This window comes from Coenobita brevimanus, chromosome 89 (genome assembly GCF_032717465.1).
Source record: "Coenobita brevimanus isolate Jiangsu-jjx chromosome 89, ASM3271746v2, whole genome shotgun sequence".
NCBI classification, from domain to species: Eukaryota; Metazoa; Arthropoda; class Malacostraca; order Decapoda; family Coenobitidae; genus Coenobita; species Coenobita brevimanus.
Window position 1 is genome coordinate 1,786,175 of NC_137042.1, and position 14,721 is coordinate 1,800,895.

A 14,721-nucleotide genomic window follows, 5' to 3' on the forward strand; every position below is an offset into this window, starting at 1 on the left:
AGATCATGCAATCTTTCCGTCCCATCACAACAGTTAAGACTCGGGACTAGATGAGTCAGTTCCATCATTTAAGGTAAGGGTGACCAGCCACACTCGCCTCTAAGTGATTATTATATGAGCATCACGTTGGGTCTGGTTAGTACTTGGATGGGTGACCGCCTGGGAACACCAGATGCTGTTGGTATAACGTTCTCCCTACGTGTCAAGTGGGGTTGGTGGAGGATTAGTGCCCCTCCCTGTAAAACAATTAACTCTAAGCCTTGGCCACCCCGTTTGGGATACATGGCGTCTGGCAATGAATGAATGATCAACTTCTGGATGTAGCAGCTTTTGGATACTAGCATTTACGGGTCTGAGCTGCTGGGAACAACTTAGCTCACTAAAACATCGGGTGTCATTTGGTTATATGTTTATCACCCAACAGATTAAATAGTTTCCTGGGTTACCGGAAACCATATGCCTAATCACTTAGTGCAGAGTCACCCTAAAATATAATGAAAGGATACCCAAATGCAAACCCGAGAAATGTTATACAGCTGGCCAGACACTGTAGTGGGAGTGAGAGTTCCGGGTACCCTCAAAGGTGAAACGTCAGTGGGCGAGACATGCATGAACACCTTTACTTCTATGGCGGGAAGAGTAAGGTGAAGGTAGACTGACGCAGCTGTGAGTGCGGGTGTATGAGAGGCAACTGTTAAATCCTGCTCTGGTGGGGCCGGCAGCAGCAGGAGGGGTAAAATTAAAGCTCCCCGCTTCACCTCACTGTCGTCCATATTAGCATAGCCACCGTGTTTACCAGGTAGGGGTGGCGCTGAATGAAAACTGTGTCTCATCTAGAACATAAATATATTGGCACCCTCACCAAAACACTCATAAAGCCCAGTTTAATGCGTGAGAACTAAGGAATTCCCAAAGCTACTCCCAAAGCCCAACTAACCTTCGTAAGAGCTTCGAAACGGGTTGCTAAAACATCAGTCACTTTTCTTCCTCTTTTTATTTTTTTTTAATCTTCATTAGTCATTGCTTCAAAACGAAAAGACGCCCACGAACGTACTAAGCACCAAAACGTTCAAATAACCGGGATTATATATATATATATATATATATATATATATATATATATATATATATATATATATATATATATATATATATATAATCCCCGGTTATATATATCTATATCTATATCTATATCTATCTATCTATCTATCTATATAGATAGATATAGATATAGATATAGATATAGATAGATAGATATCTATATCTATATCTATCTATCTATCTATCTATCTATCTATCTATCTATATATATATATATATATATATATATATATATATATATATATATATTTATTTATGCAAGGAAGAAGGAATCAGAGGCTAGAAGTCCGCATATTTTTCTGTCCAAGAAAAGACGAGAGAGAGAGAGAGAGAGAGAGAGAGAGAGCAAAATTCAAAATCCGTTCATTTCTAGATGCCTGGACACACTGAGATATAAAAGACTGGAGAACACAGGAAGTAGGAAATACAGACGAAAGTAGACAATTCCAGAATTGACCTGTTGCATACATGAAGGACTGAGTAACAGTTAACTCTTGCATTAGACAGCTGGACAGAAAAGGGATGAGAGTTTGCTACTAGACTGGTGCTTCGAGCCCGCCGTAATGGTAGAGCGATGCAAACAGACAGTTCAGAGGAGCAGTGACCATTGTAGTAGCGATAGAAGAGAGATAAAGATGGGACAGTGCAGCGAAGAGATAGAGGTTGAAGGGAGCCAGTAAGAGGAGGAGGGTTAATGAGACGAATAGCCTTTGACTCCACATTGTTGAGGAGATCTGTATGATTGGTGTGTCCCCACACAATGGGAGTTGTACCTTACACAGGGGCGAATAAAACCCGTGTACAAAGTCAACAACTGCGCACGGGTAAAGAATGCACGGAGTCGGCTTAGCACACTTAATCTTTTGGAAGCAGATTTTATATGTGAGGCAGTACGATCTTTTGAGGATAAATCCCGAGAAAATGAAATAATGAAATCACAGTTATGTTCAAAGATAAAGCAGGATTGAGGTGGATACTGTACAAAATTAGAGGATACTTCTGTGGTAGAGTTTGATGGACCGAAAGATGAAAGAACTGAGTTTTTGATGCATTAAGAACAAGATTACTTTTATCCCAATCAGAGATACGACCCTAGTCAGACATTTGGTGTGCCATAGCCTCATCCCTTGTTTGTTGATGTAACTGCTGAGATGGACGCTGCGGGAAGAGAATGGAAATGTGAATGGTGGAGTCATCAGCGTATGAGTGGACAGGGTAGGATGTACAACTTCGAAGGTCATTGATGAATAGGAGGAGAGTTGATGATAGGTCAGAGCGGTCAGAGCCCTGAGCAACACCACTATTGATGGCTCGACGAGAAGAGCGGTGGCCGTCTACAACAGCAGTTATAGAACGACCAGAAAGGAAGCGAGAGATGAAGGCACAGATAGAAGGATGGAAACCATAAAGGGGCAGTTTGGAAATTAAAGATTTATGCCAGACCCCATCAAAAGCCTTTGAGATGTCAAGTGCAATGGTAAAGCTTTCTCCAAAGTCCCGGAATGAGAATGACAGTAAACCTTAGAGGAGCATTCCAGCAACAGCACGCTAGTTACAGCCAAAATACCATTCCCTAGCACCCAGACCTCTTTTCAGATTATATGTTGCCCATTTCCACTGGGGTGATACAGTTAGACGTCAGAGTAGAACTAATATGTATTTGGTATCAAGCTTTAACAAAAATCATTTACAAAAGACAGTCTAAATGTTAAGATGGAGGGATGGAAAGAGTGCAGAAACAAGAGACGAATAAGCACAGAAACAAGAGAGCTTTTGGGATGGAAGAGATGCAGGGTTCTATGTCCACTACTACAGTACATTCCACCAGCTACAAAAGTGCGGACGTTAATGTAGAGTTCCTGATGCGGACGCCAAAGTATCAGGAAAGAGAGAGAGAGAGAGAGAGAGAGAGAGAGAGTAGAGTAAACTGAGCAGGGATGAGATAGAGAAAAGGAGAAAAATGAGGGAGAGATGGTGGGGGAATGCAGAATAAATTGAGTATCTAAGAGAGGGAGAAAAGGAGAAATAATGAGAGAGAGAGAGAGAGAGGAATTGCATTATACCTTCACAGAAAAATCAATAATCGTAAAATTTTTTATGCAGATAATTACAAAACTTAACCAAAGTATTGTGGTGGTAGCTGCCTTAATTTCTTCAGGCCAAGGGCAGCTTTATTTCCACCAGCGTAACAAGACGGAGGCATTGTGTTCAGCAGTGTCTGTCTCTGCCTCTTTGGCTTGTATTCTCGACGGTTTAAGAAGCTCCCTGACGCCTCTTCCTAAGCGATTTATTTAGTATGTTAGGCCTTACTGTCCCTTCAGTGTTACATAAATCCATCCAATATAGCCATACTCTGCATACGTAGCGTAGGAAAAGATGTTATCCAGCCATATCCAAAAATCGCTCAGGAAGAGATGTTAAGGGGCTTGCTCAATTAACAAAAATATGTGCTTTTGCGTATACGATTTTTCAAAAAGTTGTGTTCGGATTTTAATGAATTTTGGTAGACAGGTGGGCCGTGACTCAAAAACGAGTTGTTTAGATTTTGAAATAGATCCGAATCTGGATGCAGAAAAAAATTATATTTTTTAAAATTTCTTTTCCGTCTTTGGAGTTATGCACGTTCTGGGATTGCTTAACAAGGCAGCCTAAGACTTTAGAATTTACTTATTAACTACTTGAGACCGTTAAATTTTTCGTTTGGTAGCAAAGACGAATTAACCAACAGAAGGGGACTACATTTTAAAATTTATAGTCGTTGGTATGCGCTCTCTGAATGCATTCTATATCTATTTTGCTTTAAATTAGCTCAAAAATTCCATCTCTCCCTTCCCAATGCTGAGTTGTTAAAATAGGTTAACCATTGAATATGATGTTAGTCAGAAAGACTTGATATACAAGGATGGGGATTCGAAGCATTGTCTTTTTTGCCACTGAGCTACAAGAAATAAGCTGCAAAAAGACGAACACTTGGACCAGATCAATGTATCACATATCTCAGCGACAGAAAAATAAGAGTAAAAGTAGATGATGTACAGTACAAGAATTATAAACTACAGCTGTATATAATGGAGGAGTGTGGACAAATGTGATTGATGGAATAGAGATGAGATGATGCTTAGTATTCAAGTATATTGTTTATTTGTTTGTTTGCTTGCCTTTTATACCCCTACCACCTTGAATGAATTTGGATGCTCACCTAGCAGTGTGGGCCTGTAAATTTGTCATCTAATTAGGACTACATGTATATGAACGAGCAAATATTAAGTCCCCAGCATTGATGTTGATAGGTGATGCAGAATTATGCTGGCGTTGTATCATATCCTCTTCAGATATTTCCAGAATGGTCTTTATATACTGGAGTATTTTCTGGAAGTCTACCATTTTCACTTTCATTTAATCATCCAAATTATAGGGTGGACTCGGTTTTGATAATGGCATTGAATAGGACAATTTTTTATCGAATCCATATAAGATAAATGAATAGAGTTTCACCAATGGATTTATTGATGAAACTATTGACTGAGGTCGTAACCTGAGGTATCCACTCATCTCAACAGGTGTTGTGACTGGACAAATAATGTGATCAATGAATGCACATGCAATGCTCTTAGCAGTCTTGTCTTGGAGACTTACAAGAACACAGTAAAGTGAGAAATGATCAATTCCCACAAACAAATACTCTACAACAGGTTCTGTACTAGGCAATCTAAGGAGGTAAAGCGTAACCTTGCCAAGGAAGCGATGAAACTGGATATTGTACAAATGGAGCATGTAATCCGATTGACCCTTTATTACAATTACATGTAACACAGGAAACACAGTGAACATTGATATCCTTACGCATAGCAGGCCAACAAAATGAAAGACGTGCTTGTTTCAAACACTGATCTTTTCATGGATGGGACGCATGAGGTGTGTTACAGATGATGTGGAGTACTGCAGGTATTAAATCAGTGGGAACAACAAGTTGACTTAACTCTCTATTACGTATGCCACTTCCGGTAAGGGATGTCCTCCAAAACGAAATATCATTGTCTAAAATTAGATGACCTACTGACACTGGCAAAGTAGGTGAGGTTGAAGCATATCCTGACTCTAGGAAGTATATGGCCTTAGACCAAAGAAGGTCTGTGCACTGACGATCAAAAACAAAGTCTGAGGTTAGAGTGGTGTAAGGAATTTCACTTGGTTGACATGGTGAGACTGCCGCGGTTACATGACGTGAAAGAGCATCTGCAGGTACATTTGATTTACAAGTCACGTACTCAAAGGCTGGGTTGAAGCCTTGGATAATAACTGACCATCGTGTTTGACGTCAAATAGGTTTCTTCCTATGAAGAAATCACAAAGTGGGAGATGATCTGTTTGGATATGCACTGGATAACCGTAAATTATATCTGTGAAATGTTTAAGAGACAAAACAGCTGCTAAAGCCTCCCAGTCACTAACACTGTAGTAACGTTCAATGGCAGTGAGGGCATGACTAGCATACGCTGTTACATGTTGGCGAGCAGATGTTTGTTGCTTATCCCTCATGAGTCAGACAACGGTGGTATCTCATGAACTGGCAGAGGACAGCTGCTTCTTGACAGATCTGTTGAAGAGATTGTTCTGCGTGTAAATAGTGTAGTCACGACACTAGGTAGGAAACTCTCTACCTGTGCCTTGAAAGACTGTATGACAGTCAGAGAATAACTACACTCAGTGAGTGTAACATCACAGTTCCCAGTAAAGCATGCAGTAGCAACAGGGGAGGCAGTGGCTGAACTGGTAGAGAGGTGACCTGCACTCCTAGTGGACCCAGGTTCGAATCCCGGCTGAGGCAGGGAACAGTTTATGGATTTGTATTTGAGTAAAGGAGACTTTACTGATCTGCTAGAAGGCCCACCGACATGTCATAAAAATACCCCCACTAACACCAATACACCAGTCCTGTATGAGAAGCCCTAGCATGTATTCAATATGGACAGTGGATATTAGCGCCGAAGCGGTGACATGTAGAGGTGTGCGGTACGTAGGAGGACTCCTGGGCCTTGAAACCAGGCCGTGAAGCCTATGCCCAGAGTCGGACAAAAAAAAAAAAAAAAAAAACATCAGGGTGGTGTGAATAAACATTATGGAACATTCATCTCACTTCCCAACATCATAGCTCGAATGTTTACCAACATATCTCTTCATATTATCCCATCATTTGAAAGATTATTTTATTACCTTTCGAATGGGGCAGTTGGCATTTTGATACGAGGTATGTTTTTCTAGTAATATGCAAAAAAGTAAAAACATTTCCGAAAGACAACAGTTTTTATTCGGGGAGCTCTACCCAAAAACTTTTCTCAGCAGTGTTATGTTTTTTTTCACGATCTTATGCAGAATTTCATGTGCTTTCTCTTGATATAATCAGATATCTCCTATGCCTCACAATTTTTGAGAAAAATGCAAAAAACTACGGTGTACCCATGCTGTGTTGTGACTGTAGGGCAGTTTTGCACTTTCCCCTAAGCTGCTGCACATTTTTCACCATTTCCTTGCACACTAGGTATTGAACACTATATTCACATGAGTCGCTGTCACTATTTTTTTAGTCGAATACTCACATTTGGTGCAGGGTAGAGGCAGTGTACTTCTGGGACCAGGGTTAGAAGCACAATCTTTGTTGGCCCAGCAATAGCTAATAACGGCCATGAACGCATCACAAACACGTAATTTCCTATTGCAAACACCAAATCTTATCACAATTGTGCCCCCAAACCATACATAAGCACTACTGGTATAGCAAAATATGTCACGCAGCCGGGACAGGGGTAATAGAGGAGTTTTAAAAGGACAAGGGACTGTGCACCACCTTCCCCACTGACAGCACATTTGGTACTGAAAAACCTGTGCTGTCACGGGTATTGGGACCTGCTGTTGCCAACTCATTACTTTTGACATGAGCAGGGCAGGCTATGATGCCTCAAAAATGATGCAAATCGACCGAAAACTTCATTTTTGGCAATTTGTTTATTGTTTTATGATGCTAAAGGCATCAATGTGCATTTGCAAAGAAAGACCCAATTGACGCCAAATGTGTCATCGTGTACGAAAGGGTAAATGTAGCTGTATGGTATCAGTGTTCAGTGCTGCTTGGTGTGCCAGCATAACGTTTTGTTGTATGAGGCATGACAGTGGATCAGAGATTACAATGACTTATCTAACATCCTGTATAAATATTCGTGTACATCTCTCTTGCCTGTTTCAATAAGTATACATTATATGTCCGTTGTGTGGACAAATTGATGAGTAGCATTTGACCCAGAATGTCAGTGTGGGGGACCATAAATCCAAACCTCACATAGCACAAGTTTTGCTGCCGCAAATACTGCCCCACAATAAAAAAGTGACAAGTTTACTGCTGTGTCACCACCCTGCCCTGGTCACTGCCACGTCTTCCTTTGTTCTGTCACCCTACTCTCAAAGCAGATCTGCTTATTCCCGTTATATTTCACCAGTACAGGATCATGCAAGTACATAATGTTCAAACATCTGAAAATAATCATGACATGTATTTCATGACGTTTTGCTGAAATGCTGATCTGAAAGCAGCTTTGATGTATGGAAATTCTGTAATGTTGCAGTTCTATTAATCATTTTGTTGCTTCAGTCATTCATGTGGGAAGCAAGAGATGTGCAAGTATAGACAGAGGCTGGAGTGAGCGATGTAGTTATATGTGTTGGACTAAGGAGAGAATCTGTGATTACTCGATGGTTCTTCAATTTTGTGTCACATAATGAAAACAGGAAGCAATAATTTGACAGAAAAGGATGTGAAATTGGTGTATAATAGTAAATAAAAATTACATTTCACAGCTTATACAATAAGATGTTGCTTGTACGTCTGCGAGAAGTCTTTACAGTATCACATATACATGAATACTACATCACATTATTTGATCCTGCTTCTGAAGATCTGTTCTGGCAGTTACATGGTCAGCAGTTTTATCACATCACCCATGTTTCACAAGGGGTGTAAATTGCGAAGACACTGATCCAAATTAAGGAAGCATTAAAATCAAGTTAGTTTAGGTTATGTTAGGTAATATAATCACATAAGATACATGTAAGAGCGAACAGCTTGCAGCTGAGGAATTCTGTCCAGCTTGTCCTTATTTACACAGTAAAAATTGGAACAGTCGTAAAGAGTGCCTCTCCAGTTGTCATAAACGATACATAAACGAACAAAAACAAAAATAAACAATTATAAAAGCGATATATTACTGTCCGAAACTGCAAAATTATCTCATAAAGTCTGCTGAACAGTGTTTACAAGGTATATTTAACTAGGTTAGTTCAGGATATAGAATTAAAGGCATCTGTAACACCTGGTCCTGCCTTCCACCCCGTCGTAAGGTGGAACTAAAGTCAGAGTCTTCAAGATATAATACTACTATGCGGCTGACTGAGGTGTTACCTGAACCGTAGGTAAGGTGATACTTTAAAGGAGAGGAAAGGCAGAAAAAAGTTGCAAGGCTGTAGAATTCGAGTGTAACTGTATGAATTGGATGAGTGGTAAGTCGTTTAGTTGGATGGGTGAGTGAGGAGGTAGGGTAAGTTATAGCATGATCATTATGGAGAAATTTCTCGATTCATAAAAGTAAATAAGCAATGAGTATGTTAGACATATATCAAACACTTGCAATGCTACCCTGTTACTTGACAAAATTTCCTGGGGCAAGAGCACTGAGTAATGAAGGAAGTCCTAATAAGAGGAGAGTGTGAAGGAAGGAGATAGAATTTTCAGACAAGGCGACAAGAATAAGACGTGAAATACAGTTGAGTCATGGTGGGTGGGTGGTGGGCGACTCGGTGAGAGGTGGATAGTTGTCATATTGGATGGGAGTGCTAGTCCTTTCTGGGACAGTGAAGAGTTTAAGAATTTATATTTCTCTAAAATAGACTTTACTAATATACCATACAACCCACCTACAAGTCAGAAAAACATCTCGGCAGTAACCATCAGACAGTCCTGTATGCGACAGCCCTAGTATCCATTCAATATGAAAAGTGGGCTTAGTACCGAATCCGTGACAAGTGAAGGCGTATGGTACTTTGGAAGACAGCTGGGCCTCAGGGAACTGGTTGCAAAGCTTATATGCGGTGTCAGATGCATAAAAAAGTAATCGATGTGGTGAATAATATTTCCTGAGAGGGTATCAGGCTTTCAAAGACTTGGATGATGCGTTACACATCTTGTGACTCATTTTACTGAGAATGCTGTTTTAACGTTCTGCCTTCGTGATTTTTCTAGGTTTGCTTCCGGATCATGCGGCACCTAGCTCTTCGGTATGATGATAATGTGTACGATGTGAGATGGATTGTGGAAAGATACCAAAATCAATGATAGGATGGTGGGATGTGGTATGGCAGAGCACTTGCCACACTGATGTGGGTCCTTGGCTTCAGGTGATATCATCAGGTGGTCAAGTGATTTACATTACGGTATCTCCAACCACACCTTTCTTCAACCTGGGCTTCTGTCAGAGGGTAAGGAGTGAAATAGGGAGTTAGGGATGCGACTGAGAATAGTGAAACATGTTAACTATGGATAGCATTGAATGATAAAATAAACAAACAAAAAATAAGACAAACAGACTTTTAACAAGTGAGAATTTCTGCCTTAAGTCATTTCCACCCTTTCTTAAGCCATATTACTTTCTTTAAGAGACTGGTTGTCAGTGGATACAGGCAAGTGGCTTATGGTGGGTGTGGCTTTGGAGTGGCAGACTTAGGTCACCCAGGAGGAGCGTGGGAGCTGGGCGGGCTGCTGCCAGATGTTAGTGACAGGGAAGACAGGGTGGTGTGCTGGTAGGACGGCAGCAAAGGCTTTAATGTAATTAGTAACGTCACTGCAGATTGGAGAGAGGGAGACTACACTGATGATTTGATTGGAATTGACTACAGTGTAGGAATCTGGTGATATTGAAACCTATTTAGGCAGGACAGGTAATTATACTGTAATTTCTGTCCGTTAACACTCATCACCAACACTGAATCACAAATAATAAGTAATCCCACTCGCTGCAGTGACTTATTCTTCACTAAATCTAATGCTGTCGCCATACAACTATTTTTCCGTTAGCAGGAAAAGCTGGTCATGAATATATTATGAAAAAATAAATAAAACTCTCCAGTAAACACTACACTACACTCTGGCCTCAATTATTGATATTCATGCTGCAAACTGATGGTGTTACTCAGTTTCGAGGAGAAAACCTACAGCAAAGAAGGTAATGACGTATTAAAACAGATTTTGGTACCTGAGAACAACGCGAAAATCATATATAAGGTAATTTACAGAAATGTCAGGGTTACCAGGTTATAATGTAGTGGAACAGTGTACGTCACTCATAAGCATGTCCATATGGAGGTCGTCTATGTACAGCCGTGACCAAAAGTTCACCAACACTTCTTTGCCTTCTGTGTCAATGTGTGGTGTTACATGAACTATTCTTGTGAAAATGTAAATCACGTAACCAAACTGTATGTTTAGGGAGGAATGAGACATGGAAAAAAGACAGTGTTGGTAGTAAAGTGATGACGAACGTTTGCTCATGACAGTACAGTTGCAGCCACTGCTCCTATTGCAAATTCATCTGAGGTTCCAAACGAATGAGTTCAGACTCCAGTTTAGTTTACACGAATGCTGTCAGTAAGTTTACCAAGATATCATCACATTTGGTCATAGTTTTTTAATGTAGCATAACCATTGATCGAAACTGTACCATGTGTTGCCGCTAGATCAGAAAAATAGCATATAATTTATTACGGGGTTTAGTTGTGACAAATGGCGATACAAAAGGTTCTCTCTCTCTCTCTCTCTCTCTCTCTCTCTCTCTCTCTCTCTCTCTCTCTCTCTCACACACACACACACACGGGGTCAAAGAAAACTAATTTATATACTTCATCCTCAGTAATGAATTCTATTGTAGATGGAAATTGGTGTTTTGGTCACGGCCGCAGAAATTTATATAAAGAGAAATAAATGGCCCACATAATTTCAGTATTTATTCACTGAGAAATCCTTAATTACAATACACCGGCAACACTCTGACGACTTTTAAAAATAATATTGCTGATCACTTTACGAATGGTTGTTATTGTCAAGCACCCTCTCTCTCTCTCTCTCTCTCTCTCTCTCTCTCTCTCTCACACACACACACACACACACACACACACACACACAAACAAACATTTACTCGTCCCAACCACACGCACACAAGCACACACGTACACACAACCACATACAAACACACACAACCCCGTACACAAAAATACACTCTTTCTCTCGAGCCTTAAAACACACACACACACACACACACACACACACACACACACACACACACACACACACAAACCAGAAATGCGTATGAGAGAGAGAGAGAGAGGGGGGGGGGATTCTGTAATGAATAACGTGACCCTCGCCCTCCCTCCTTCCCGCACCCTCCCCCTCCCCCCTTCCCTCCCCCTCCCATTCCCTCTCCTCACTTTCCATCTCATCCTCTCCTTCCTCTTCCCTCTTCAATTTCTTATGCTTCTCCTCTCTCTCTCTCTCTCTCTCTCTCTCTCTCTCTTTCAGGATACTCAGACTGGTAGCTTATAGACAAAGTATTATCCTTCTCACTTTTTCCTGCCAGTTTTAGTTGGAGGGTTTGGAGGAGGGGGGAGCCTTCTTGCTTTACTATCCTTGTCCTTTACTATCCTTTACTATCCTTATCCTTATCTTATTTACTATCCTTATCCTAATCCTTTCCTATCCTTTACTATCCTTATCCATTACTATCCTTTACTATCCTTATTCTTTACTCTCCTTTACTGTCCCTATCCTTTACTATCCTTATCCATTACTATCCTTTACTATCCTTATCCTTCAGCATGTAGAATTAGATCTTGTAGTCATAGTCTACTCTGTAACATGCAGCCTCGAAAGGACCATAAGGTGTGCTGCTGTTTGCTTTCCTTTGTATTCCTTTGTATTCCTCCTCCTCCTCCTCCTCCTCCTACTCCTCCTCCTCCTCCTCAGTTTGGAGATCTACGAAAATAAGAATGTTGGAAGAATGAAAGAAGAAATGAGATGGAAGGACGGAAGGAAGGAAGGAAGGAAGGGGGGAGAGAATGAAGGAAAGGATGGAAGGAAGAAGAGAATGACGGAAGGAAAGAATGAAGGAAGGAAAAATAAAAAAAATAAAAGGAAGAAAGGAAGGAAGAAAGAGGAGAATGACAAAAAGAAGGAAATAAGAAAAGAGAGACTGAAGGGAAGAGGGAACGAAGAAAAGAAGGAAGAAAAAAGTCTATAAGGAAGGAAGGAAAAGAGGAAGAAAGAAGAGGGGTGATGGGAAAGATGGAGGGAGTGAGGGAAGGAAAAGGGATGAGAATGAAGGAAAGGAAGGAAGGAAGGAAGGTTTAAAGGGAAGGAAGGAAGGAAGGTTGGAAGAGACTGAAGAAAAAGATGGAAGGAGGGATGGAAGGAAGGAAGGAAGGATGGAGGTGAGTGAAGGAAAAGAAGGAAGGAGGGAAGAAAGATATAAGCGAATGAAGAAGAGGAAGGAAGGAGGCAAGAATGAAGTGAATGAAGGAAAGGACGGAAGGAAGGACGCAAGAAAGAAGAGGCTGAAAGAAAGGAAGCAAATGAGGGAGAGAGAGAAGTTAAGAATGAAGGAGGAGAAGGAAGGAGGTAAGGAAGAAATATGAGTGAAGAAAATGGAGAATGAAGGAAATCAATAAATGGAAGGAAGGAGAGAGGGAAAGAAGAAGATAGAGAATGGAGGGAAGAACTGAGGGAGAAAAAAAAAGAAAATGAAAGAAATGAAGGAAGGAGGGAAGGAAAGAAGGAAGAGAACGAAGGAAAGGAAGGAGGGAGAAAGAAAATGGAGAGGAAGGAAGGATGAAGAGAATGAAGGAGAGAAGGAAGAAGGAAGAAAATGAAAGAAGTGAAGGAAGGAGGGAAGGAAAGAAGGAAGAGAGTGTAGGAAGAGAAGGGAGGAAAGAAGGAGGGAAGGAAGAGACTGAAGGGAAGGAAGCAATTAAGTGGAATGGGAGAATAAACGACTCTTCCTTGAGAAAAAGGAAATATGTCGGTGTTATAAATCTCTCTCTCTCTCTCTCTCTCTCTCTCTCTCTCTCTCTCTCTCTCTCTCTCTCTCTAAGCTGAATAAAATAGCAATAGATGATAAAGAAAATATTAATAAAGCAACTGAACATGAGTATCAGTATTATTGTTAGTGGCTGAATTGGTGATATATAATAATAATAATAATAATAATAATAATAATATTCTAGTAATCTACAAGAACAACTATTACTACTACTGCTACTACTACTACTACCACTAAGAAGATGATGAATATATTACTACTACCACTAATCCCATTATTATTATTATTATTATTATTATTATTATTATTATTATTATTTCACATCGTTATCACCTCTCCCCATCTTCCATCCCCCACCACCACCACCACAACCCCCCCCCATCCCTTTCACCACCACCAACCACCCCAACCCAATTACCCCCCTACCATGTCAGCCAAAAAACTGATATGGTTAGGTTGACGCAAGAGGGAAGGTGCGACAGGTAGGCATGATTCTGTCCAGGTAAGTAGGAGGAATGTCTAAGGGGTAAAGAGTTGTTCCCACGCTGGAGAGGGTGGTGAAGTTGGGAAGGAGGGAGGGAGGGAGGGAGGGAGAGAGAGAGAGAGAGAGAGAGAGAGAGAGAGAGAGAGTAATGAAGGGAGGGGTTGGAATGTTAGTGACATGTTTATGGCCTTTTAAGTGTACACAAACGCGCGCGCGCACACACACACACACACACACACACATGCAACTAGTCAAACAAACTCTCTTTCTCAGTCTATTTTTCCCACTGCCTATGAACTCCAGTATTTTCAGTGCTGTGTATAGGCATCTCAAAAATAAACCCATCTTGAATTAAGCTTTTTTTTTCTTCTTTTTCTTTTTTAATGAAATGTTTGCTGGTTTTATGCCTTGGGTTCTTTTTTTCTTTTTTCTTTGTTCTCTTCTTCCTTTCTTTTTCATTTTTTTTTTTTTTCAAAGGTATGGAGGGGAGGAGAGGGAGGGTACAGAAGAGGGTGACTTGAATGGGAAGGAGGAGGAGGAGAGGGAGAACGAGATGAAGAGGGAGATGGAGGAGAGGGAGAGGAGGAGGGAGAGAGAGAAGGAAAAGGATAGGGGAGGCAGAATCAAATGGAGAGTGCCACCGCGTGAAGGCGCCCCTCACCCACACCTACCTAGTACAGAGGTCAAGGTAGGCAGTCCGATACCTCACTCCTTAGTACCTAGTCAGCCGTGTGGGGTTAAGGGTAGCAATCCTGACCCCTCCTGACCCCCCCTGTCCCCTCCTGACCTCCCCGACCCCCTCCTGACCCCTCCTGACCTCCCCGACCCCTCCTGACTCCCTTCTAACGCGTCCGGGTCGTGTGGTGTATGACCCTCACCTTTTAGGGTTATAATCAGGCGACACTGCGGTAATAACACAACCACAATAACAACTACAACAATAACACAGCTACAATAACACCCACAACAATAACACAACTTCAATAACACCCACAACAATAATAC